Raw genomic sequence first — 25,009 nt, forward strand, 5'->3', positions numbered from 1 at the left:
TTTGTACCTCTTTATCCTTTCTGGTAACCACCCGTTTGTTCTCTGTATCTGTAAATCTGTTTTCATTTTGTTTTATTTAATTGTTTTGCTTTTGAGATTCTGCATATAGGTGACATCATGAAGTACTGGCATATTGTCAATAAGAGGAACATAAATTTTTGAAATTCCTGGATCAAAGTACATTTTTAATGTTTATACACAGGATGTCATGCCTATTTTTCCACAATAAGCCCACAGGTCTTGATTGCTCTTTAAAAAACAAAATATGAACAGATGATTATGAAACATGTCACAAATGCATTTATTTATGTTTTTCTAATTCCAAATGAGTTAAATGTTTTAGGTCAGTTTACTGGCTATTTTCATTTATTCTCCTATGACTTGCTTTTCTTCATAAACAGCTCTTAATTTTCTTTAGAATGATTTGTAGTTTTAAAATAATTTTGCACTCACTTTTTATGTACAATAACCCTTTGGCTATTACATGTTGTAAGTATTTTATCTAAGCTTTTCTGGATTTTCTTTCATAAAGAAATTATAAATGTGTATATCATTAAATAATATTATATTTTGTATAACTGTTAAGGCCTTTCCTATTAATTAGAAAGTCCCTCCCTGTGACAAGATTATAAATATGTCCATATTTATTTTTTATCTATTCTATATGCATGCATATATAAATATACATACAGATACACATTTTTAAAAATATAATTATATATAATTTTATTAATATTCAGCATGTTAGCAGATGGGTTTTTGCACATTTTTTCTGATAGTTTGCTGATCCCAACATCATTTGTGCCACATTTGTGCCATATTTTCCACACAAATTTGACATGCTGTATTCATGAGAAACTAAATTTATGAATATACATGTGGGTCTGCTGATCAATTGACCAATTTTTTTAAAATATCATCTTATTTTTAATACTGCAACTTTGTAGTATGCTGATACCTAGTAAAGTACATCTTCCTTTGTGCTGTTTTTTAGGTTACTTTGCCTTTAGATCTTGCCCTTGATCCTATCTGCTCAACCATCAGAAATCAATGTTACAACTCTGATATCACAGAGAGTCTCACTTTCTTGGGTTCTTATAGAAGTTTCTTCTTTTGAAGAACAAAGAGACTTTGCTATTGTACTTTTATTCGGTACATGTGATAGACTGTTAATTAAATTATTAGATGGGTGCTGTGCTTTGTCTTATGAATACCAGTTGAAATGATGTGCAATATGATTACTTAAAATAGTTAACAAGTTCAACCAAGGTATTCCAGAAATAGCAAAATTACTTTTTAAAAGCCATGCTAACAGGATTAGATATCTCAGTGATTTCATAATAATATCACATAATTTTCTAGTATAATACATTTACAAACATTTCTATCTTTGCTATGTCATAATCAATGAAAGAAATCAGAGCAAAATCACATTCTCACTGGTGAGATTTAAATAATTTAATCACACCTTTCATTACAGTGTAGAAGGCAGTCAAGGGATGTGACTTTGGTATCTAACATCTTGGGTTCAATTGCAATCACTACAGTTTATTAACTCTACCAAGATGGGCAAATTATTTCATCTCCTTATGTCTCAGTTTCCACACTTATAAGCAGGAAATAATAATTTTACCTACCTTGTAGAAAGTGGTAAGGATAATTTAAGTTAACATATATAAATAGTTCAAAACAGTACCAAATGTTAGCTTTTATTGCTCAACAATCAAAACATAGTCAAAGCTATATAGTCATTCTATTAGTCTTGTACAGATGTACGAGTTGGACCATAAAGAAGGTTGAATGCCAAAGAATTGCTTTTGAATTGTGGCACTGGAGAAGACTCTTGAGAGTCTCTTGTATTGAAAGGAGATCAAACTAGTCAATCTTAAAGGAAATCAACCCTGAATATTCATTGGAAGGACTGATGTTCATGCTGAAGATCCAATACTTTGGCCACCTGATGCAAAGAGCCAATTCATTGGAAAAGACCCTAATGTTGGGAAAGAGTGAAGGCAAAAAGAGAAACGGTTGGCTGAGGTTAAGATGGTTAGACAGCATCACTGACTCAATGGACAGGAGTTTGAGCAAACCCCAGGATATAGTGGAGGTCAGGGGAGCATGACCTGCTGCAGTCCATGGGGTCACAAAGAGTTGGACATGACTTAATGACTGAGCAACAACAATGAAAAGGATGAGAAGCCTAGTTAAATAAATTGACCAAAATGTTTCTTAACAAATCAGCAACTTAAGAAAGAGGCTTCCCCAGTGGCTCAGTGGTAAAGAATCCGTCTGCTATGCAGGAGATGCAGGAGACATGGGTTCAATCCCTAGGTTGGGAAGATCCCCTGGAGGAGGGCATGGCAACCCATCCCAGTACCCTTGCCTGGAGAATCCCATAGACAGAGGAGCCCGGAGAACTATGGTCCATGGGGTCACGAAGAGTCAGACATGACTGAGTGGCAGAGCACACACACACACAGAACATAAGGAAAAGTAGTCAGGTACCATAACTTCTAGACAATTACTCTTCCCAGATAAAAAAGAGGTCCACCAAAGGAACCCACAGTAGATGGAGAAGATGTGCTTTTGCTATTCTCATGCTAATTTCTCCTTTAATCAGTTTTCATGATTTCTGTAGCAGCAAAGGTAGCCTTTGCAATGACTCAGTCAGTCAGTTTAGTCACTCAGTCATGTCCAACTCTTTGAGACTCCATCAACTGCAGCACAACAGGCATCCCTGTCCATCTACAACTCCTGGAGCTTACTCAAACTCATGTCCATTGAGTCAGTTATGCCATCCAACCATCTCATCCTCTGTCTTCCCCTGTTCCTCCTGCCTTCAATCTTTCCCAGCATCAGGGTCTTTTCCAATGAGTCAGTTCTTCTCATCACGTGGCCAAAGTATTGGAGTTTCAGCTTCAGCTTCAGTCCTTCCAATGAATATTCAGGACTGATTTCCTTTAAGATGGACTGGTTGGATCTCCTTGTTGTCCACGTGACTCTCAAGAGTTTTCTCCAACACCAGGAGTTCAAAAGCATCAATTCTTCAGTGTTCAGTTTTCTTTATAGTCCAACTTCACATTCATACATGACTACTGAAAAACCATAGCTTTGACTAGAGGGATCTTTGTTGGCAAACTGATGTCTCTGCTTTTTAACATGCTGTTTGGTTTGTTATCACTTTTCTCCCAAAGAGCAAGCATCTTTTAATTTATTAGTTAATTAAAAGACACTTAAAAGATGCCTGCAATGACTAGTGTGCTGAAAATGAAAAATATGTCCTAAAAACATTGGTCTTAGATGAGCACCAGAGGTTTGATAGCATTCTTTGGACTGAAGGTCATATCAAATCTGAAACTATCCAGATTCACTTAGAATAATTATCAAGGTTTTGAACGTACCCTAAGAATAAGTATCCTTCGGACGACCTATACTATTTTTGCAAATTTGCTGCATGATTGGTTCTAAGATCAACAGTTTCCTGTATAACACCTACTGGATAATCTGGAAGTCTGTTTCAGGTTCCTTGGTTCAGAAATTAAGCAAAAGGAGGTTTATTGAATTTTTTAATCTTCAATGGAGAAACTTTCCTTGCTTTCTAAGACTAGAGAAATGGAATGCCTTTAAATTGGGCATTTCAGTAACACAGCTGTTTAATCAGTTCAGTTCAGTTCAGTCACTCAGTCATGTCAGACTCTTTGTGACCCCATGAATTGCAGCACACCAGGCCTCCCTGTCCATCACCAACTCCCGGAGTTCACTCAGACTCACATCCATCAAGTCAGTGATGCCATCCAGCCATCTCATCCTATGTCGTCCCCTTCTCCTCTTACCCCCAATCCCTCCCAGCATCAGGGGCTTTTCCAATGAGTCAACTCTTCCCATGAGGTGGCCAAAGTATTGGAGTTTCAGCTTTAACATCATTCCCTCCAAAGAAATCCCAGGGCCGATCTCCTTCAGAATGGACTGGTTGGATCTCCTTGCAGTCCAAGGGACTCTCAAGAGTCTTCTCCAACACCACAGTTCAAAAGCATCAATTCTTTGGCACTCAGCTTTCTTCACAGTCCAACTCTCACATCCATACATGACCACTCGAAAAACCATAGCCTTGACTAGACGGACCTTTGTTGGCAAAGTAATGTCTCTGCTTTTGAATATGCTATCTAAGTTGGTCATAACTTTCCTTCCAGGGAGTAAGTGTATTTTTAATTTCATGGTAAATACATTTTCCAATAATCCTATTACTTCTAGATCTTAAAAAAAAGAATTGCAAAGCAAAGCAAAAGTTGACTTGGATCTTTAGCTAAATATCTCCTTTATATGACCATATATAAAATAACTACTTACATACACCATTCAAATAATTCTTCTAGTAAGTATTATTAAAGATGTCATCATTTGGCACCTTACAAATATGACATTACACACATTATTATTTGGCTGTGTATATATGTGTGTGAATAGGCGTCCCTGGTGACTCAGAAGTTAAAGTGTCTGCCTCCAATCCGGAAGACCTGGATTTGATCCCTGGGTTGGAAAGATCCCCTGGAGAAAGAAATGGTAACCCACTCCAGTATTCTTGCCTGGAGAATCCCATAGACGGAGAAGCCTGGTAGGCTATAGTCCACACGGTCACAAAGAGTCGGACATGACTGAGCAACTTCAAAGAAGAAAGAAGAGAAGATGTGTGTGAATGCAAGTATTCATTGTGAAATTCTCTTATACCTATCGTGTCTTTAAAATCCACATTGCATGTGAGAGACAGCAAATAATTATTTATTTCTTTAACGGTGAAGAGGGTGTTAATAGTAACTATAGATCACAGGAGGAAAGATTCTAACAGCAAAGGTAGTAAATGAGTAGGAAAAAATTTCTGCTACTTTTAAAATTCAGTGGTTTATTTTTGCATAGTTTCTTAAGCAATAAAAAAAGAAAAGATCACACTATCATATTTATACTCCTCAGACGACCTCCTGTAAGAAATTCCAGTGATATGGGATTAGTTAAACAACTAGCTACTAAAAATCATAATAATCTGCTGGCACCATCTTAAGCCTTTTATATTATCAAGATAAAGGAGTAGCAATGTCCAGCACTTTTGCCCCAGGCACTGCTAAACAGGAGTGTTGACCTTGATAAACATGAATGACTAAATTCATATCACTGTAGGAAGAGAAATATAAAAAGATACACTCTCCACCTTCTTACTGAAAGACTTCAGATCTCCTGACTTAACTGACTTTCTTCAGTTATGAAGATTCTTGTCCTTCTCTTTGTTGTATTTTTCTTCCTGGCCCCACTGTCACCAGGTAAATTGGAAAAGTTAATTGAGTGGTTGAAATCTTTATAGAGGGATAAGTCTTGGTTGATGTCAGCTAGAGACAGAGTGACTGAATTGCCAAGAAAGTGGTTTGTGATAGTCCCAGAAGTAAATCTTACAGAAAGGACTTGTGATTTTACTAAAAAGTAAGGTTCCTGGTGAGTTATATTATTATGGGAGACAGTTTAAGGACTTGAGCAAATGCTTTGTTCTCAGTCTAAGCTGGCCATCCAGAAAGACAAAGTAGATAGGATATTAAAGTATAATCATCTGGATCCTTGAGAAACAGTGAGGCACTGTGTGTTGTGCAGTAACAGTGTATTTTTCACTAACATACACTGAATGATAGATTTGAGCACAATATCATGAATTAAGTATAGTAAGTACATGTATTTAATAATATTATCATGAGGATTACAGACATGTAAATATGCAAAGTGCCTAATATCGACTATGATTATGTCCTTCTGAAACATTTTGATTACTTTTACATTGTCTTGAAATGTCTGAGAAAGAAAGCAATTTCTTGGTGCCTCATTTTGGAGGAAGAAACTCTACTTTTACCTCCATTGTAGAATAAAACGCAGAGTTTACTCTGTTGGATTTCATGTGCTTGAGTTGTGTACCCTATGTGTCTTGATAGAGATCATTGGATAGGTTGTTCTGACGTATTTTGGGCTACTTAAGATAGAAAAAGAAGTTTGTTTGTTTGTTGTATATATAAGAACACTGTGAAAACACATACCCCAAAAATAATTCCATTCACCTTAAAAGCAAACAAAACAAACAAGCAAACAAATAAAACTATGGGGAATTTTTATTTAGAAGTGGCCTAGAATTTCAATAATTTACTAATTGAACTTACACTCCATTCCTTAATAGTATAAATGAAACCAAATTTTCTAACAGTTAAGTCTACCTTTGGGTAAATTTAAAACTCAAAAACCTAAGTGTTTTGGAGAAAAGAGTCAAATGACTTGAACTATTTTGCAATTAAAATAAAATTTCTCAGATGAAAATTATGAGAATTGTTATTGTATGACATCTTTCTAAACTCAGAATAAACAGAATTAAAATCAGGTTTTGCTTTTTATTAATCCCAAACAAAGGTTTCCTTAAAATAGAAAAGACTAGTATACAGAGCGACCACATTTGGGTAATAAAATATTACTTTCAATCATGTGATCATGATTTACATGTGTCCCTCATGTCATCTGCTTTTGAAAAACTTATGTGAAAACCTTCATGACATTTTCAGTATCTTCAGAAAACTAAGAGACGTGTTTATGTGCATGGTTTCGTCTAAAAGCTGAAAAATTTGCAATTCCTTCTTGTGCATAAATATGAATTTTTATATGATGCAATAGCTGTTATCTAGAGAAAAGATATTTGTTGTTTTTGTTACTAGTGGAAATATGCTAATTTAGAATTGCCACTTAAATAATGCTATTCTTTTCCTCATACTGGTGCTTGACAGCTGTCATCTTCTGTTATTTGTAAATTCCAATTAAGTCGACATACATGCTTCACACCCCTCATGTAGGATGGTATAATTTGAGGATGCATTTTTAAGCTGGTGAGATAATGTCTTTTCCCTCCAGCATCAAAAGCAATAAATAACATCTCTCTAGATATTATAAATAAAGAGACATCATTAATTTATACAGTGGAACAGTGATATCACATGGCCTAAAATATATGGGAAAAAAAAATCAATGTAATATGGGTTTGACTTTTTCCCTATATGGCCTAGTTATCCAAAGTAACAGAGATCTTATGCTAATTTAAGTTTGCTGAAATCTGAGGGCATCAATATATACCAGGTTATCAGTACCATCAACTCCATCACAACTGGATCCTATAAAGTAAGATTCTAGTTGAAGAGTGAAGACCACTGTTTGTATACCTTCTTTGCGGAGACCTGCTAGTTCACCATTACATTTAATGTTTTTACTTTGTGAGTCTCCCTCTGTCGGTGACTCATTTAAAAATGCAAGCATTTCTTGAAGAGGTGAAACAGCAAGTTCTCCATCCATGATATGGATGATTCTGTTCATTGGTATATGTTGTGATCAAGGAGAATGTGAGTACTTTATACAGGAGGAGATTCTGAAAAAAAAAAAAAAAAGGAAATGTTAAGCGATTTTATACTTCTTCACTGTGTGCCTAAGGCTGTTCATGCATGAAATCACTAGTACAGTGTTTCCTTCTTCCCTGAAAGCCTCAGATCTGTGTGTGTTCAAGAATCCCTCTTAACCCAGTGCCTGCTAGGATTCTATTCATTCTTCCCATCAGAGAGAGTTCTAAAGATAAAAGCAAGAGAGCTATTTAAACAACATGAATTGATTTTCCCATTCTTGACTTGTAAAGTCAAAAAATTTAAATATTTAATTTCTTTTGAAATAGAGGAAAAAGTAATCAGTTGGGTAGTTTACACTTAGGAAGATACATTGTCTGCTGCAAAGCTATTCTGGATCTAACAATAACTATTTATAAATTTTCATGGAGAACTAAGCTGTAGCCAGTAGCAGGCCTGGCCAAAAATTGCAGAGAGAGCAGACAACAAATCACAAAACTGTCATGGTTGGATAAACAGTGAAACAAATGACTTCTTAAATCCCTATTGTAAAGGGAGTGAGGGGAGGAAACTTAGCATGTACAGATGTTATAATAAATTTCATATCAACAACTGATTTATTTCATGTTCGGGGCCCTATGTCACATATAATAACTAAGTGGTTTATGTGCTTTTTTTTTTTCCTTTTAACAGTGAAATGTGCCATGAAAGACACCTATAGTTGTTTTCTCAAGAGAGGCAAATGTAGGCATGCATGCCACAATTTTGAAACACCGGTTGGTTTCTGCACAAAGCTAAATGCCAACTGTTGTATGTAGAAGTCTGAAATAAAAATCAACATCCCTGAAAAATAAAACACAGTGAGTATCAGGGTTAGTAATAAATGAGCCTAAATTACCAACCACTCCTGCACAGTATGTGTTGTTTTCTTGGTCACATGGCATCATTTGAGGAACTAATTTCTCTTTTAAGGATCTGATATCTTTTTAAAAATATGCTGGGTGGTTCTGTGAAAACAATTTTATTATTTTGGATATAAATTCTCTATTAACTGGCAGGAGAATGCTAAATGACACCAAAATATTTATTATTATTAGGAGCCTTCAATTCAAAGTTATCCAAACTGCTAGGAGCACTTATTGAAATGAATGAGAAGTTGAAAGAGACCAAAGAAATGGAACAAATAGGATCTTCATCAGATTCTAGATCAAGGGATGTGACTTGATTCACTACAAGCAGAAGTCCAGGAGTCAGTCCAGCCCTTCAGTTTTATGCATTTGTTCTCTTCAGTTCAGTTGCTCGGTCATGTCCAGCTGTTTGCGACCCCATGGACTGCAGCATGCCAGGCTTCCCTGTCATCACCAACTCCTGGAGCTTGCTCAAACTCATGTCCATTGAGTCGATGATGCCATCCAACTATCCCATCCTCTGTCATCCCTGTCTCTTCCTGCCTTCAATCTTTCCTAGCATCACAATCTTTTCCAATGAGTCAGTTCTTCGCATCAGGTGGACTAACTATTGGAGCTAAAGCTTCACCATCAGTCTTTCCAATGAATATTCAGGACTGATTTCATTTAGGATTGACTGGTTTGATCTCCTTGCAGTCCAAGGGACTCTCAAGAGTTCTCCAACACCACAGTTCAAAAGCATCAATTCTTTGGCGCTCAACTTCACAGTCCAACTCTCACATCCATACATGACCACTGGAAAAACCATAGCCTTGACTAGACAGACCTTTGTTGGCAAAGTAATGTCTCTGCTTTTGAATATGCTATCTAGGTTGGTCATAACTTTCCTTCCAAAGAGTAAGCGTCTTTTAATTTCATGGCTGCAATCACCATCTGCAGTGATTTTGGAGCCCCCCCAAAATAAAGTCTGACACTGTTATTTAAGTATCAGATTGGAGGTTGACTGTCAAACTCAGCTTTGTGTGGAAAGTTCATTTAAAGTGACTTTATAATGAAGCCATGAACACTAACCTCAACCCCCATCCCAAAAGAGGATCCCTAGTCACAGCCTCAGCCAACTACTCTCAACAGTTCCTACCAGAGCTGTAATTCAGGTCTGGCCTTTCTTTTTTGCTGTTTCTAAAATCATCTTTACATGAGCTTTGGTAGTCAACCCTTACCTGTTTCCTAAAATTACTACTGAACTGTAGTTTTTGTGTCCTTGAAACTTTAGAACAATTTTTCTCCTTTTCATGACAATTTTGGTTTCTGGTTTCAAAATCCAGTCAGACTCTGGATTTACCATACTCCTTGTAGTTTTCAAGTTTGGATTATGGCTGTTCCTGTATTCTAAATGCCAGTGTGGATTGTCTGGAGCCCCTCTTCTCCTTGGCCAGCAGTGCAGAAGTTGCTGCACAACTTCACCAGGCTTATCTTTAGAAAAAAAAATTTCTAAAGTCACTCTCAATCTTAAGCAGGCTGATTTCTCATTTGTATTGAATACTTATTCTGTCAGTTTCACAGTGGCCTATTCTTCCTAACATTATCAGCTCCTCACATCTGGTGACATGCAGAGCTGCAAGACTACTTGTTGAGCTTTATTTTTAAAAATATTCTTTCTTATTTTTAGCCTGTGAAATTCCTCATTCTTCAGACTACATGATAATAGTTATATTTTTATGAAGAGTTTTCTATTTCTCCACCTTTGGCTTTAACAGCACCTACAATATAAAATAAAACCCTTTAAAACCAGTTTTTAAAAATTTCCTGGATGAAATAACACTTGGATTATAGTCTCTGTAGTTATAACATGAAAAAACCTTCTAATTATGTCTTGCATCGTAAAATTGACATTTTCTCATTGTGGCATCAAAAAGAGTAAATCCACATGAAACTGAAAGTGAAGCCGCTCAGTCGTGTCTGATTCTTTGCGACCGCATGGCCTGTAGTCCACCAAGCTCCTCGGTCCATGGGATTCTCCAGGCAAGAATACTGGAGTGGGTTGCCATTTTCTTCTCCAGGGGATCTTCCCTACCCAGGGATCAAACCCAGGTCTCCCACATTGCAGGCAGACACTTTAACCTCTGAGCCACCAGGGAAACCCTAAATCCATGAGAAACCCTAAAAACACTTGATGATTAAAAATTCATTATGTTAATGTAATCCTCAGAAAATCTTGAATAGTAGAACTCCAATATATAAAACCTTAGTAAATTTATATAATGTATATATTTATTTTGGAGTGTAGTTATATACTGCCACCTATGTTCCATCCTAGCAACATATTCATACAGTAAATTCAACCAGAAAAAAAAATAACTTTCAGAGTTATTTCTCTAGGTGTTTTTCTCTGACACAAAACCACAAACTTCTTTGTGATAGAAAAAATGTTTAAATAATTTTACTATTCCTCCATTTTTTTTCTATTAAGTGGCCTCTGAATAATAAACTCCCTGCAATATTCATCATAAGGCTATAATCATAATAAAAGGAGTATTATTTATGCATGTATCTTTGATTTATAAAATGTCTCAATTTGGGAAACTCTTAATAAGTATGTTAGGCTATACATTTATACTAAATTTTGAAAAATGGACTCTGCAAGGGTCTGGTATAGATATTTGTGAGATACATCACACTTTCTATATTTGGGTTGAGACAAGGAGAATCATAGAAGGAAGAGTGACATCTCTAGAATATATCTTTTATTTGACCAAAAAATTTCATCCATTTTGATAGAAAAAGCACTATTTTTAACCTATTGTTTCAGAATCTGTTCTAAAGTAATTCTATGCCTCAACACTAGGTTCCAACACTACCAGCATGAGGTCATTAGAAAGAAGTCTTATATCCCAGTATCACTTGGAAACTGTGGCTAAATCTACAAAAAGATATTAGAATTTTCTCTCTAGACAAAAGTTGTGAAATCATGATGACACAATCAAAACATTATTATTTTTTTCTCATTATTACATACATTTTCGTTGGGATTCCAAGAACTGCCATACCTACTTCTTTGGATTTCCAACTTTTTCATAGACTCAGTTTCATTATAAGTGAAGTATGGATTCAGTAGAAACCATTAGTACTTTTCCAGATTATGGTTTATTTGTGGACATAGTACCATTAATTCCTGAATATCACGAGCTCATAGTCACAGCCAAGACTCCACAGAATGTAGGACTCTTGGAATGATATGAGACTTGCCCATGAAACCAGAATCCTCCTATTTTCCTTCCAGGTAAGGCTGTCAGCTTTTCTCTTCACATCTCTGCTGTTTGTACTTGTTCAGAACGTACACCACCAGGCACAGCCCTCTTCTGTAAGTCTTCCTTGATCTCCAGGGGACTGAACCTGCCATTTGTCCTATAGGGAAGTAATTAGAATTTCTCCCTCTCTCACTCACTCTTGTGCTTTCTTCCCTATACCCTTTCTTGTGCATTGGTCTGAAGCAGTGCTGATTCAGGCCCCAGATAATACAGCTGAACAACAGTCTGTAATCAATTTATTTCCACAGCTATTTGCCCTAGCTTTACCATAAATTATTAAAAACAGCCCATCATACTGGTTGGCAGATTAAAATCACCAAGCCATTCCTCCTTAGTGACATGGTTGCTGCTGTTGTTAATTGCAAAATCATATCTGATCCATTTGCAAGCCCACAGACTGTAGCCCGCCAGGCTCCTCTGTACATGGGATTTCCTGGACAAGAATACTAGAATGGGTTGCTATTTCCTTCTCCAGGGAATTTTCCCGACCCAGGAATCAAACCTGTGTCTCCTGCATAAGCATTTGAATCTTTTACCACTGAACAATGAAGGAAACCCCAGTGACATTGGTGCATTCTAACTTAAACCTAAATACAAAGCACCTAGATATAAAATTCATCTAAAAAAGATATAGCCACAAAAATTATAGCCTATTCTTCCTTCACTTGGCCAAAGTCAAAATTACCTTTTCCCTTAGATGGCATTCCCTCTTGAACACTTCTTAGGAAATAGAGCTGCATCTCTGTTTTGTTGTTATTGTTGTTCTTTTTTAAGATACCTTTTTCCAATCCATTTGAGTACTAACACACCTTGAATTCTGTTGACATTTCTGGACCCAGGATTAAAAACTTCTTACATAATGTCTCTGAAGAGGTGACATACCATACTCATCAAGGACTCTGAGAGAAATAGCCTTTATCCCAAAGAATACAAAGAGTTCAGGGGCTACATTAAATTCAAGCTGTCCAAGGGAGTAGTGAGAAAAATGGGAAAGAGATTAATAGAAGAAGGTGTAGCCAATCTCCATTTATGAAATAACTTGAGGCTGTCAACAGTGGAATGATTGATAAATTGAATTATATTCACACAATAGAATTCTATACAGCAATAAGAATGAATGGCCTTCAACTACACATAACATAAATGATTGTTATTGTCTATTTTGAGAAGTTTGATGATGTCTTTTGTTTGTTTTATGTCTTTTTGTTTAGTTTTGTTTTGTTTTGACTGCACCACATGGTTTGTAACATCTTAGTTCCCCAACCAGGGATCGATCCTAGGCCTGGGGAAATGAATGCTTCCAGTCCTAATCACTGTAAAGCCAGGGAATTCTTGATACGTTTAATGATGAATTTCATAAAAATGTTATAGAAAAGAATTTAGATACAAAAGAATTTACCATAAATAAAAAAATTTATTTTATCATTATCAATAATGATTATTTATTATCATTAATTAAAATTAATGTTTATGTCATTGAATATTTGAGTTAAGTAGCTAGCATAATTTATGTTATACCAGGAAATGGCAACCCACTCCAATATTCTTGTGTGGAAAATCCTATGGACAGAGGAGCCTGGTGGGCTGCTGTCCATAGGGTCGCACAGAGTTGGACACAACTAAAGCGACTTAGCAGCAGCAGCAGCAGCAGCAGCAGAAGCAGCATTTATGCAAATTACAAAAGCAGACGAAGTTATCTATTATGTTAAAAACCAGAATAATGATTACTCCTGGGATGCTGAAGACTAAATGACTGGCAGAAATATGAATAGTGTTGATAATGTTGTTTCTGGATCTGGATAAGTGGCTATATAGAAGTGTTCAGTTTATGAAAACTGAACTATAAATTTATTGTGCATGTACTTTTTAATGTATAAATGCTAATAAAATGTTTTTTGAAAGATACAAAAATTATACAGAGTACAGTGAGAAAGTCATCTTTTGTCAGACCTATCTTAAACCCACTCTTCTTTCCAGAGCAAACCGATAAAATAATTTTTGCATATTTTTCCAGACCATTTTTGTCTATGCTTACACATAAAATATTCAGGTGAAAGTGAAGTCACTCAGTCATGTCCTATTCTTTGAGACCCTGTGGACTGTAGCCTACCACACTACTCCATCCATGGGATTTTCCAGGCAAGAGTTACTTGAGTGGGTTACCATTTCCTTCTCCAGGGGATCTTCCTGACCCAGGGATCGAACCTGGGTCTCCCACATTGTAGGCAGACGCTTTACTGTCTGAGCCACCAAGGAAGTCCAAAAAATATTCAGGTAACTGTATTAAATATCCACATATCCATGTTTTATGCACCTAAGGACTTGCACTGGGTTCACCAAAGATAATGTGTATATCTCTTTCAACTCTGCAGTCAGCAAATTCATGTTGGTACCTTGAAATTGGTAATGTAGGAGTATTTATAACACAGAAACTATCCAATACCACAAACCAGAGAATTGTGGTTTTTTTCAAAAGAAATTGAATGATGATTTGTAAATGTTTGCTCTTTGAAAGGATACTGCGTTAAGTAGAAATAACATACAAACTGAATATACCATTCCAATGTTTCTGGTTATCTGAAGTTACCAGTGAAAAATCTTAGGATCCAACAATTCTTAATATTCATAGAAAAAATTATTTTGCCCACTCTTTCCCTCTCTGGTATTAAATTATTCTCTATGTTCCTGGAACTTGGCGAATCTTGCCCCATGTCTCTTAGTGAGATCCAACTTCTTGTAGAATAAAGTTAAGGGTAAGCACCCTGATGAGGAGTTGTTTAAATTACACTTCCTAGGGTCCAGGAAACCACACAGAGTGACAGCCCACCTAGTTAATTTCTATACCTATCTCTTCTCCCAAAGACAAATACACTGTAAGTGTCTTGAACATGCCTAGGAGAAGTGGACTTATTTGCCTTAGAGGACTAGGATTATATAATAGCTAAGATTGGGAAGAGTGAGCATTGCAATAAAAGCAGCCAAAGGGCACAAATTTTACATTCATAACAACATAGGTTAAAACTGTAGCACTACTATTTATTAGTGTATTTAAAGTAGCCAAATATAATTTTTTGAGCTTTATTGACTCAGTCAAGAAATGAAGGGAAACTTTGTTTCTATGTCTTGGTTTTGTTGTAGAAGATTAAATAATGCACTGTATATAAAAAAACTATCTTAGTGCTCAGAACAGAATAACATAAAAGTGTTATTTTATTTCTTAATTTATTCCTATTTTGATACTCAAAACATTGGCCTATATGCCACTGAGTGCTATAGATCAAATTCTGACCTTCTTCTTCTTTTCTCCTTAGTCTCAATTCACTCACAACTGTTGGATCAAAGCAGAGGAGCACTTTACTCTGTTATTAACTTGCTCCTATTAACTAATTGCTTTGTTATCTGAAAAAGGTCAGACCTGTCTTTGTTATCCCAGGTTACTCATCTCTAAAATGAGATGGTTGACTAAATAAGTTAATTTTACCAACCTCCTTGATGGCTCAGATGGTAAAGAATCTGCCTGCAATGCAGGAAACCCAGGTCCAGTCCCTGAGTAGAGAAGATCCCCTGGAGACGGGAATGGCTACCCACTCCAGTATTCTTGCCTGGAGAAATCCACGGGCAGAGGAGCCCAGCTGGCTACTGTCCCTGGGGTCACAAAGAGTCGCACATGACTGAACTACTAACACACCTAGAACTCAATAACATTATAAAATAGGTTTGTCCATCGCCCCATGTAAAGGCAAGAGTTGAGAGTAGAGGTATGAATGTGTAGAGGTTTAAACTGAAGTGGAAAGTTCATGTTTTTCCATAACAGGATAGAATAACCACCGAAGAGAGTAGGTGATGACAATGAGGTGAACAGTAGTGGTCTGTTGGAGATTCTAATGAACCCAGAATAAGAAGATTAAGAGATTATAAGAGTAGATGTGACAGTGAATTTGAACAATACTATAATAGCTATCAATAGCAATGATGGCATGAACACTTTTATATGCTAAGAAATATGTCCATATCTCACTGAGCTCCCACTGTGAAGTTGGTTCTATTATTATCCTTCACAAAAATGGACTAAAACTTAAAGACATTAGGGATTTTACCAAGATTATTTAGCTGATAAATGACAAAACTTGGACTAAAATCTATATGTAGTGTGAAGTTAAAAATCAAGATGTTTGGAGTATCTAAATATTCAGAGAAAGGAAAATAAAAAAGAAAAGAGAAATAAGGTAAACAGGTTATGTAAAAACTCCCTACATTCTTGGTACACCCCTAATACTCAGTAAAGCATGTTGTAAATCAGGCACTCGAAAATCATTATTAATTAGCTGTTTCTAACACACACACACACATACACACGAGTTCAGAAGGAGCAAGTAGGGAGCTCAGCTCAGTGCTCTGTGATGACCTAAGTAGGTTGGATGGCGAGGAGGTGTGGGAAGGAAGTCCCAGAGGAAAGGGATATATGTATACATACAGCTGATTCATTTCATTATATAACAGAAAATAATACAATGTTGTAAAACAGTATACTCTAATGAAAAAGAAGAGTATATAATATTTAAATTCACTCACAACTCTAATACTAACGGTAGAATTCATTTTAGAGATCCAAGTGTTCCAGTAGGTTTAGTTCAATGGTTGTACAAAATGTATCCTTCATGTTCTTTCCACTTTGGCATACAAATTGACTAATCAGACACAAATAGTTCTTTGTGGGAGTAATAGGTTTCATGCTCATTTATTTGTAACCAGTATTTAAGATTAAAAGATATCAATCAGTCTTTGTTTTGAGTCCATCCTGCTTTTGATGCTTGAATTCTTTCAAACATGTTCCCACCAAATAGTTACCCTTGTAACTGTTCAACTTGTTCTTGAATAACCTCAATAACAGTGAAATTTCAACTTCCAGGATTAACTGGTTCCACTTTTAGATAGCTGATCTAAGAGATCTAAAAATCTTCTTCCCCGTGATCAGTCTTCACTTCCCCGTGATCAGTCTTCACTTCCCCTGAAGTATTCACATCTCGGCTCTAGAATCTGAGGTTTTATTTAGCAAGTTTAATCACCTTCTCGAGTCCAACTTTGAAATATCTGAAGACATCTCCAAAGTCTCTCCTTATATTTTGCACTTTTTTTGCTAAACCCTCCATTTTCTTTTTCATACAATATGATTTCACATCCTTATACCATTCATGCACTGCTGCCTAGAAACTGCCTGGGCATTTCCATAGTATTCCACTTTCTCTTCTAGAATCAAATGCAAGCTTCCTGGTAGTGTGTGACTAGTGATGAAACACCTCCCCTGTTTGGATTCATTTTTATCTACTCACACAGTCTAATGTGATTATCACAACCAAAAGTATGTCTCTATCTAGGGATAATTAACCCTCATTAAGTTAGCAAAGCTAATTTTTCCTTCTCACGTTTCTTCCAGACATGATTTGACATACAGAGCAAAATTAAGGAAAACTGAAAGTACCTGTCTCAAAACTATATCCATCTCAGGAACAAATTTTGCTTATCTGTATATTGTCAATGATTTCCCTGAAATTACGTATATGTATTATATATAACATATATGTATGTTTTTATGTTAATGCTGTGTATTACTGTATTAGTCAGGGATATTCTGGAACTTTGCATGTTACCTAATGTCCTATTGATCTGTATGTTCAGAAAAGGGTATTAACTCAGATCCTCACTGCCTGCCACTAACTGGCCATTGTAACATTTTAAGTACAAAGTGTTTCCACCGATATGAATCCTCTAACTACTAATAACTGATTTGGCCAAGGTTACATTATGAGAATTTCTTTCTTCTACTAGTTTAAGCTTCCTTCCTTTATCACTTCCTACCCTCCCTCTTCCTTCTGGGTTGTTGATAGCTATCAATATTACTCAAGACAGAAAGAAGCGAAGCTGCCATGGAGCAGTGGGGCTTTGTTTACATAACTGATTTACTTCAGGGAAGGCTGGAGGGCAACTCACCTCCCTTGGGTTGGACTTGGTAAAGAACTAGAATGAGTGCCATGGGAGCAGTCATCCACAATCTCCATCAGAGGCTTCACTGTGCTCATATATCACATTGTACTACAGTAGACATAAGGTTATACATTTTAGCAATTTTAAAAGTCTTTCCAGTTAAAAAATGTTCTATTTCAGGAAAATTTAGGGATTTTACCTTCTGCATTATTCTCCATACAAGTCAGTAACTTCTTTGTTAGCTCTCTGAAGAGGCAGACTTACCATAACTTCAAAATCACATTGACATTTAATCAGACTGAAGTATAAACTCAGAGAAATAAAACAGCCTCCAGTGTAAGAAGTCAAAGAAAGTATAAAAGGGAGAACTAGAAAGTTCAGGTGCTGACTGTATGGTCTCATACATTTATAAGAAAAAAGATGGCAAAAGATTTAGGGTTTCTCTAAAGTAATTTTCTGCAATCTCTCAACTCTTCTGTACAGAAGGAAAGGAAAAGAAAGAAAAAATAAATTTGGTTAAGTTTGGAACTGAACCGTAAGAAATTCTCCTTTCTCAAAACTGTGCTGTAGCCATTGGCAGGGGCATTTCATTTAGCTGTTCTGGTTGTCAGTCTTCCTATCCACAAAACAGAGTTAAACTGAATGACTTTTGGTAGTTCTTTCAATTCTAAGCTGTATATAATTTTAAGTAAGACATTCCTGAGCATAGGTCTGAAATAACTCTGACATAAAGCATTTTAATCTCTGAAAATCCTGAAATTTGAGTTTCCATGGTCACCTGGACTGAGTCAGCTTTAGATACTGGACCCTGTGCTGAATGTGACTTTGCTTCTAGCAAACTGCTGAAAGGACTTTTTCTTTTTCCTAGAGAAGAAAAAAATAATATTATGAAAGGTAAATTGAATTTGCCTTGCCTTTGACCTCTCTTTCATCTCAGTCACAACCATTGGAAGTAGACCAGTGAAGGAAGGTGCAGGGAGACCTGGGTTTCAGCAGTGTTTCAGAGCATCCTGGATATGTGTGTACTCTGTCATGGACTGGCACAGTTTTCAGGGGCATTCTTGTAACTTCGTGTATCTTGGGAAAGGGACAATATTGCAGATTATTTTTTGAACCCCAAACTACTAATAGTGCCCAACTGTACTCTTGGGAAGTCATTATTTTAGGCATTCCTTAGAGCTCGAATAAATCTTGTCCAAGCCTACTAAGAGGATGAGCACTAGCCAAGGATATCATTGTTGTTATTGAACAGTTGCTCAATTGTGTCCAACTCATTGCGACCCCTAACTTTCATCATCTCCCAGAGCTTGCTCAAACTCATGTCCATGGAGTCGGTGATGCCATCCTTCTTGTCCTCTGTCATCCCCTTCTCCTCCTGCCTTCATTCTTTCCCAGCATCAGGGTCTTTTCCAATGAGTTAGTTCTTCACATCAGGTGGCCAAAGTATTGGAGCTTCAGCTTCACCATCAGTCCTTCCAATGAGTATTCAAGGTTGATTACCTTTAGGATTGGCTGGTTTGATCTCCTTGCAGTCCAAGGGCCTCTCAAGAGTCTTCTCCAACACTACAGTTGGAAGGCATCAATTCTTCAGTATAACAGCAATTATCAAACAACATCACAGCTATGTAGTGGTATTGTCTTCCACTATTACCAGTGTAGACTTAATTTTTACCCCTTTACATTGGTAAACATAGGCCACAAAAGCAGCTTCAAGGTATCTCAATGAATTACCCACATTACCTCTGTCTAGATCAATGAAAAACATAGCTAAATTCTATGAAAACTTCAAGCAAATGTTTTATACAAATTTTAGAGAAAATTAAAAGAAAAGTAAAAGTTGTGATAATCGTTCATGTTCAACTCTTTGCAACCCCATGGACTGTAACATGCCAGGCTCCTCCATCCATGGGGTTATCCAGGCAAGAATACTGGTGTGGGTTGCCATGCCCTTCTCCAAGGGATCTGCCCAACCCAGGGATCAAACCCAGGCCTCTTGCATTGCAGACAGATTCTTTACCATCTGAACCACCAGGGAAGGTGTAAGAGAAGGGTGTTAGAAAAGGGTAAGAGAGTCAAATATTACAAAGAGATTTAGATGCTATGTAGTTAAGAAAAGAGTAATTTAATAAATCTAGAAATGTAAAGATGTTGTAACATTAGAAAACCTATTACTGTAATTTGCATCAACAAAATAAAAGTGCAAAACCATTCTATTCATTGTCTTTCTAAACACACACCTGATCACTGTAAACTCCTTTATTCAATCTTTTCTACATAATAGTAAGATTGATCTTAGAAAATTCCAAATATTGTTTAGTTTCCTTTCTAAACTTGCATGACATTACATTACCCCAATTCCTTACTTTTGTCTTTACTCTTCTTCACTGGCTAGGTCCCATGGTCCCTTGACCTCTTCCAAGGACATTCTGTAATCTTTAGAATGCAATGAGCTGAACACCCAGTTATTTCTCTTTTATTTTCCTCTTAACGTATCGACTTGTAACCATTCTCCTCAAGTTTCAAATCTGTTTTCCCTGGGATATTGCGAAGAAAAATATGTCATGATTTGAGATCAGACTAGATAAAAAGAGTTGAAGGAAAAGGATCAAAGTTAGCTCCATGCTTCTCAGCACGAAAAGACTGAATAAGTGTTGAGCTGAAGTACATCAGTGTAGAAAATCTGAAGGAGAACCTTCTTGGGAGTGAATGTGATGATACCATCTTTAAATAAATTATTCAAATTCATATACCCTCACATTGAAAATGTGAGCTAGTCAAGCCCTGAATAGTTTTGTAATAGGGTGTGTATGTTAGTCATGAAGTTGCAGATGGAAATAAAATTTGGAAGTCATCTATAAAAGAGCTAATGAAGATATGAAAAAAGGCATTAGAAATAAAAATGAAATATTCAGGATTAAGAAAGCAAACTATCCTTGTTAAAACAAGACTTTCTTAGATATATGTGCCTTATTCCAGAAGTTAGGAAATATAACCACTGCAGTCAGTGACAGAATTAGTAATTGTGTAATCAAAACTGCATCTCTTTTTAAAGTTTTAAGTACACTTATATTGACTGTATGCATGTTGATTTAAGCCACTCTTTGAAAAAAAGTAGTGCTGCATGAAAGAATACAAGTAACCTCACTGCAATCTTTGTGGTTAGGGAATGAAAAACTGAGAAAGTGGTATCGATTCTCTTTATTTCTCTCAGTCCAACCCGGCTTTTGTCTTCTAATTACTCTAGGAAAAGAAATCAATTTTTTTTTTCTTTCTAATATCCACTCTAGTGAGCAGAGAATAAAAAGATGTAAGAGTGAATGAACAACTCACTGGTGCTTCTGGCTCATTTTAGAATATTTAGGAAACTATTGAAATCTCCTTAACAATCTAAATCACCTATTTCCTTCCACCTTGAGAAACCAATTAATTTATTGCATTTTGTTATTTTCCACTGGCAAATCTTCTATGTCCTGAAATATTATCCTAAAGCATTATTCTTAACAACAGAATGAGGAAAGTAAATACAAAGAAAAAAAAAAGAAACAAAAGAGGATGCCATAATGAGCTGATCAGCTGTATCCAGGGAAGTGTCATGGGGACACTCGGAAGTAGGGCTGAGGAAGGAGTGGGAGTTATTAAAAGTGGGAAAGGACCAGAAAAGAGCAGTAACAGATGCAAAAGCCGTTAAGTTTCAAGGCAGGACTGTATACACGAGAAGCAGCCCTGGCAAGGAATCTCAGGAAGGATGAAATGTACCAAACTTGTAAAAGATGTCATTAAGATAATAACTGAGAAGAGGACTTCGAATTTATAGGAAAGTGGTCATTTCCTTTTGCAAGAATGGAACCACTGTATTTCAGGAGAAAGTGCTTTTCAGTTGTTCAGATGAAACAACTGAAGTCTGAATGTATGAAATAATATATTCAAGTCAGTGGAACAATTGGAAAGAGAAATCAGAACTGAAACAAAGTTAAGGTTTCATCTCACTCTGTTTGGATTTTATTTTTCTGGACAAGAAAATCAAGCCATACAGTGCATTGAAAATATTCTTCATGATCTGTTAATTTATTGACAGAAATTTTATACATATAGATATCAAATTCCCTGCATTTTCTTCAATATATTAAATGCAAAGCAGAAATTATTTTGAAGATGAAATGCATAGAATGTAAGAAAAACAGCTTTCTTGCTTGAACAGTGTGTGAATATTTTTATTATTGCAAATAAAGTCTCATAAAACCTAAGCAGTTTTACTAAAAAGAGCATTTAAGCTAAGAATTATGAGTTTTTATAATTCTTCATCTTGAAAAAAAAGCTGATAAATCTCAACACTATAATTTTCTCCTTGTTTTTAGTCATTTGTGTTTTAGAGAAAGAGATGTTACTAACTTTTTTCATTATTTCAAAAAGATTAAAACACATTTTTTCTATAATGCATGTAGTAAAAGTCACTTAAGCCTCTCCTTTTAGATTATATATATGTATACATATATAATTAACAGAAAAAATTGGATTCAAACAAATTACCAAAGAAGAAATAATTTCATTTTGTTTCCAAAGACAGATGTCCTTTATGTCCAAAACGGCAATTGATTAAGCAGCATGCAAAACTGAATAGACAGCCTTCTAGAGTCCAGTCGAAAGATTAGAGTCCCTTGGCTCATACTGCAGATAAGATTCCAGCTGTGGAGCATGTTTAATGAGAAACTCCTATTGTGTCTCAGCCACAATAGGTCAGGCAGAGATGCAAGCAGAGCTCCGAGTGGTGTCAGAGGGAAGGCTGGCACTGGCACCAAAGTAGAAATCTATGACGCATGCATAAGTCATAACCAGCCTTCAGATCACAATTATGGTACCTGCACATGGTATGCACACAAGCTTACACATACATACATAATCTCTCACCACAGAAAGATCAGCAGGAAAAAAATTATTCATTTATACATGTCAAAATAATATAAAAATTTTTTGCTATAGTAAAAAAAGTCCTACATGATTCTTACTACATCTTGCTTCAAAATTGTTCATATTTGATAGAAAAGGGCAATGGTCAGCACATTTGCTCAATAGTTTAATTTTCACCGTATTATCTCTATTTCATGATTACATATAACTTCTAGGCATCATGTCAAACAATGTTGACTATATCTTCATTTATAATAGACCTAGATTGCCTCTTTCACCAAAGGAGAGCTACACCAAAAACAAAAAAAGTCGATCCCAGTTTATTTCCAGCAGAATCCTATTACTTTTTTTTAATATATTTATTTTAATTGGAGGCTAATTACTTTACAATATTGTATTGGTTTTGCCATACATTGACATGAATCTGCCACGGGTGTACATGTGTTCCCCATCCTGAACCTCCCTCCTACCTCCCTCCCCATCCCATCCTTCTGGGTCATCCCAGTGCACCAGCCCCGAGCATCCTGTATCATGCAGTGAACCTGGACTGGCAATTCGTTTCACATATGATAATATACATGTTTCAATGCCATTCTATAAAATAATCCCACCCTCTCCCTATCCCACAGAGTTCAAAAGACTATTCAATACATCTGTGTCTCTTTTGCTGTCTCGCATACAGGGTTATCGTTACCATCTTTCTAAATTCCAAATATATGCTTTATTATACTGTATTGGTGTTTTTCTTTCTGGCTTACTTCAGTCTGTATAATAGGTCCCAGTTTCATCCACCTCATTAGAACTGATTAAAATGTATTCTTTCTAATGGCTGAGTTTTTGGGCTCCAAAATCACTGCAGATGGTGATTGCAGCCATGAAATTTAAAGACACTTACTCCTTGAAAGGAAAGTTATGACCAACCTAGATAGCATATTAAAAAGCAGAAACATTACTTTGCCAACAAAGATCTGTCTAGTCAAGGCTATGGTTTTTCCTGTGGTCATGTATGGATGTAAGAGTTGGACTGTGAAGAAAGCTGAGCACCGAAGAACTGATGCTTTTGAACTGTGATGTTGGAGAAGACTGTTGAGAGTCCCTTGGACTGCAAGGAGATCCAACCAGTCCATCCTAAAGAAGATCAGTCCTTGGTGTTCATTGGAAGGACTGATGCTAAAGCTGAAACTCCAGTACTTTGGCCACTTCATGCGAAGAGTTGACTCATTGGAAAAGACCCTGATGCTGGGAGGGCTTGGGGGCAGGAGAAGAAGGGGACGACAGAGGATGAGATGGCTGGATGGCACCACCGACTCGATGGACATGAGTTTGGGTAAACTCTGGGAGTTGGTGATGGACAGGAGGGCCTGGCATGCTGCGATTCATGGGGTCACAAACAGTCAGACACAACTGAGCGACTGAACTGAACTGAACTGAACTGAATACTCCATTGTGTATATGTACCACAGCTTTCTTATCCATTTGTCTGCTGATGAACATCTAGGTTGCTTCCATGTCCTGGCTATTGTAAACAGTGCTGTGATGAACATTGGGGTCCACATGTCTTTTACAATTCTGGTTTCCTCAGTGTGTATGCCCAGCAGTGGGATTGCTGTGTCATATGGCAGTTCTATTTCCAGTTTTTTAAGGAATCTCCACACTGTTCTCCGTAGTTTGTATTCCTACCAACAGTGTAAGAGGGTTCCCTACTACCTTTGATGATAAATTTCAACCACTTTCCTGCCAGCATTTTCAACTCCTGTGCCCAACCCACCCTGAAATACTCTAACCTTAGATAGATTCAGTCTCTACTCTTCCACACTCTGTTGCTGCATGCTGTTGGATAGTCCCTGATTATCCTCTGAGCATCAGTGCTCAATCTGGCAAGAATACTGAAGTGGGTTGCCATTTCCTCCTCCAGGGATCTTCCCCACCCAGAGGTGGAAACTCTGTGTCTCCTGTGGCTCCTACATTGGCAGGTGGATCCTTTAACACAGGGCCACCTGGGGATTACCCTCCAGCCATCTTCAAATCTAGTTCAGCATCTTCCTTCACTAACCCAAAGAAAAAATAAAATGTCTATCAAGCATGAGCTATTCCAACTGTACTTCTTTATGTCTATCTCTGTCCTCTTCTGAGGGATTCCTTCCCCGCAGTAGTAGATATAATGGTCATCTGAGTTAAATTCACCCATTCCAGTCCATTTTAGTTCGCTGATTCCTAGAATGTCGACGTTGACCCTTGCCATCTCTTGTTTGACCACTTCCCATTTGCCTTGATTCATGGACCTGACATTCCAGGTTCCTATGCAATATTGATCGTTACAGCATCAGATCTTGCTTCTATCACCAGTCACATCCACATCTGGGTATTGTTTTTGCTTTGGCTCCATCCCTTCATTCTTTCTGGAGTTATTTCTCCACTGATCTCTAATAGCATATTGGGCACCTAATGACCTGAGGAGTTCCTCTTTTGGTATCCTATCATTTTGTCTTTTCATACTGTTCATGGGGTT

The sequence above is a fragment of the Budorcas taxicolor genome, chromosome 11, assembly GCF_023091745.1.
Source record: "Budorcas taxicolor isolate Tak-1 chromosome 11, Takin1.1, whole genome shotgun sequence".
In the NCBI taxonomy this organism is placed as follows: domain Eukaryota; kingdom Metazoa; phylum Chordata; class Mammalia; order Artiodactyla; family Bovidae; genus Budorcas; species Budorcas taxicolor.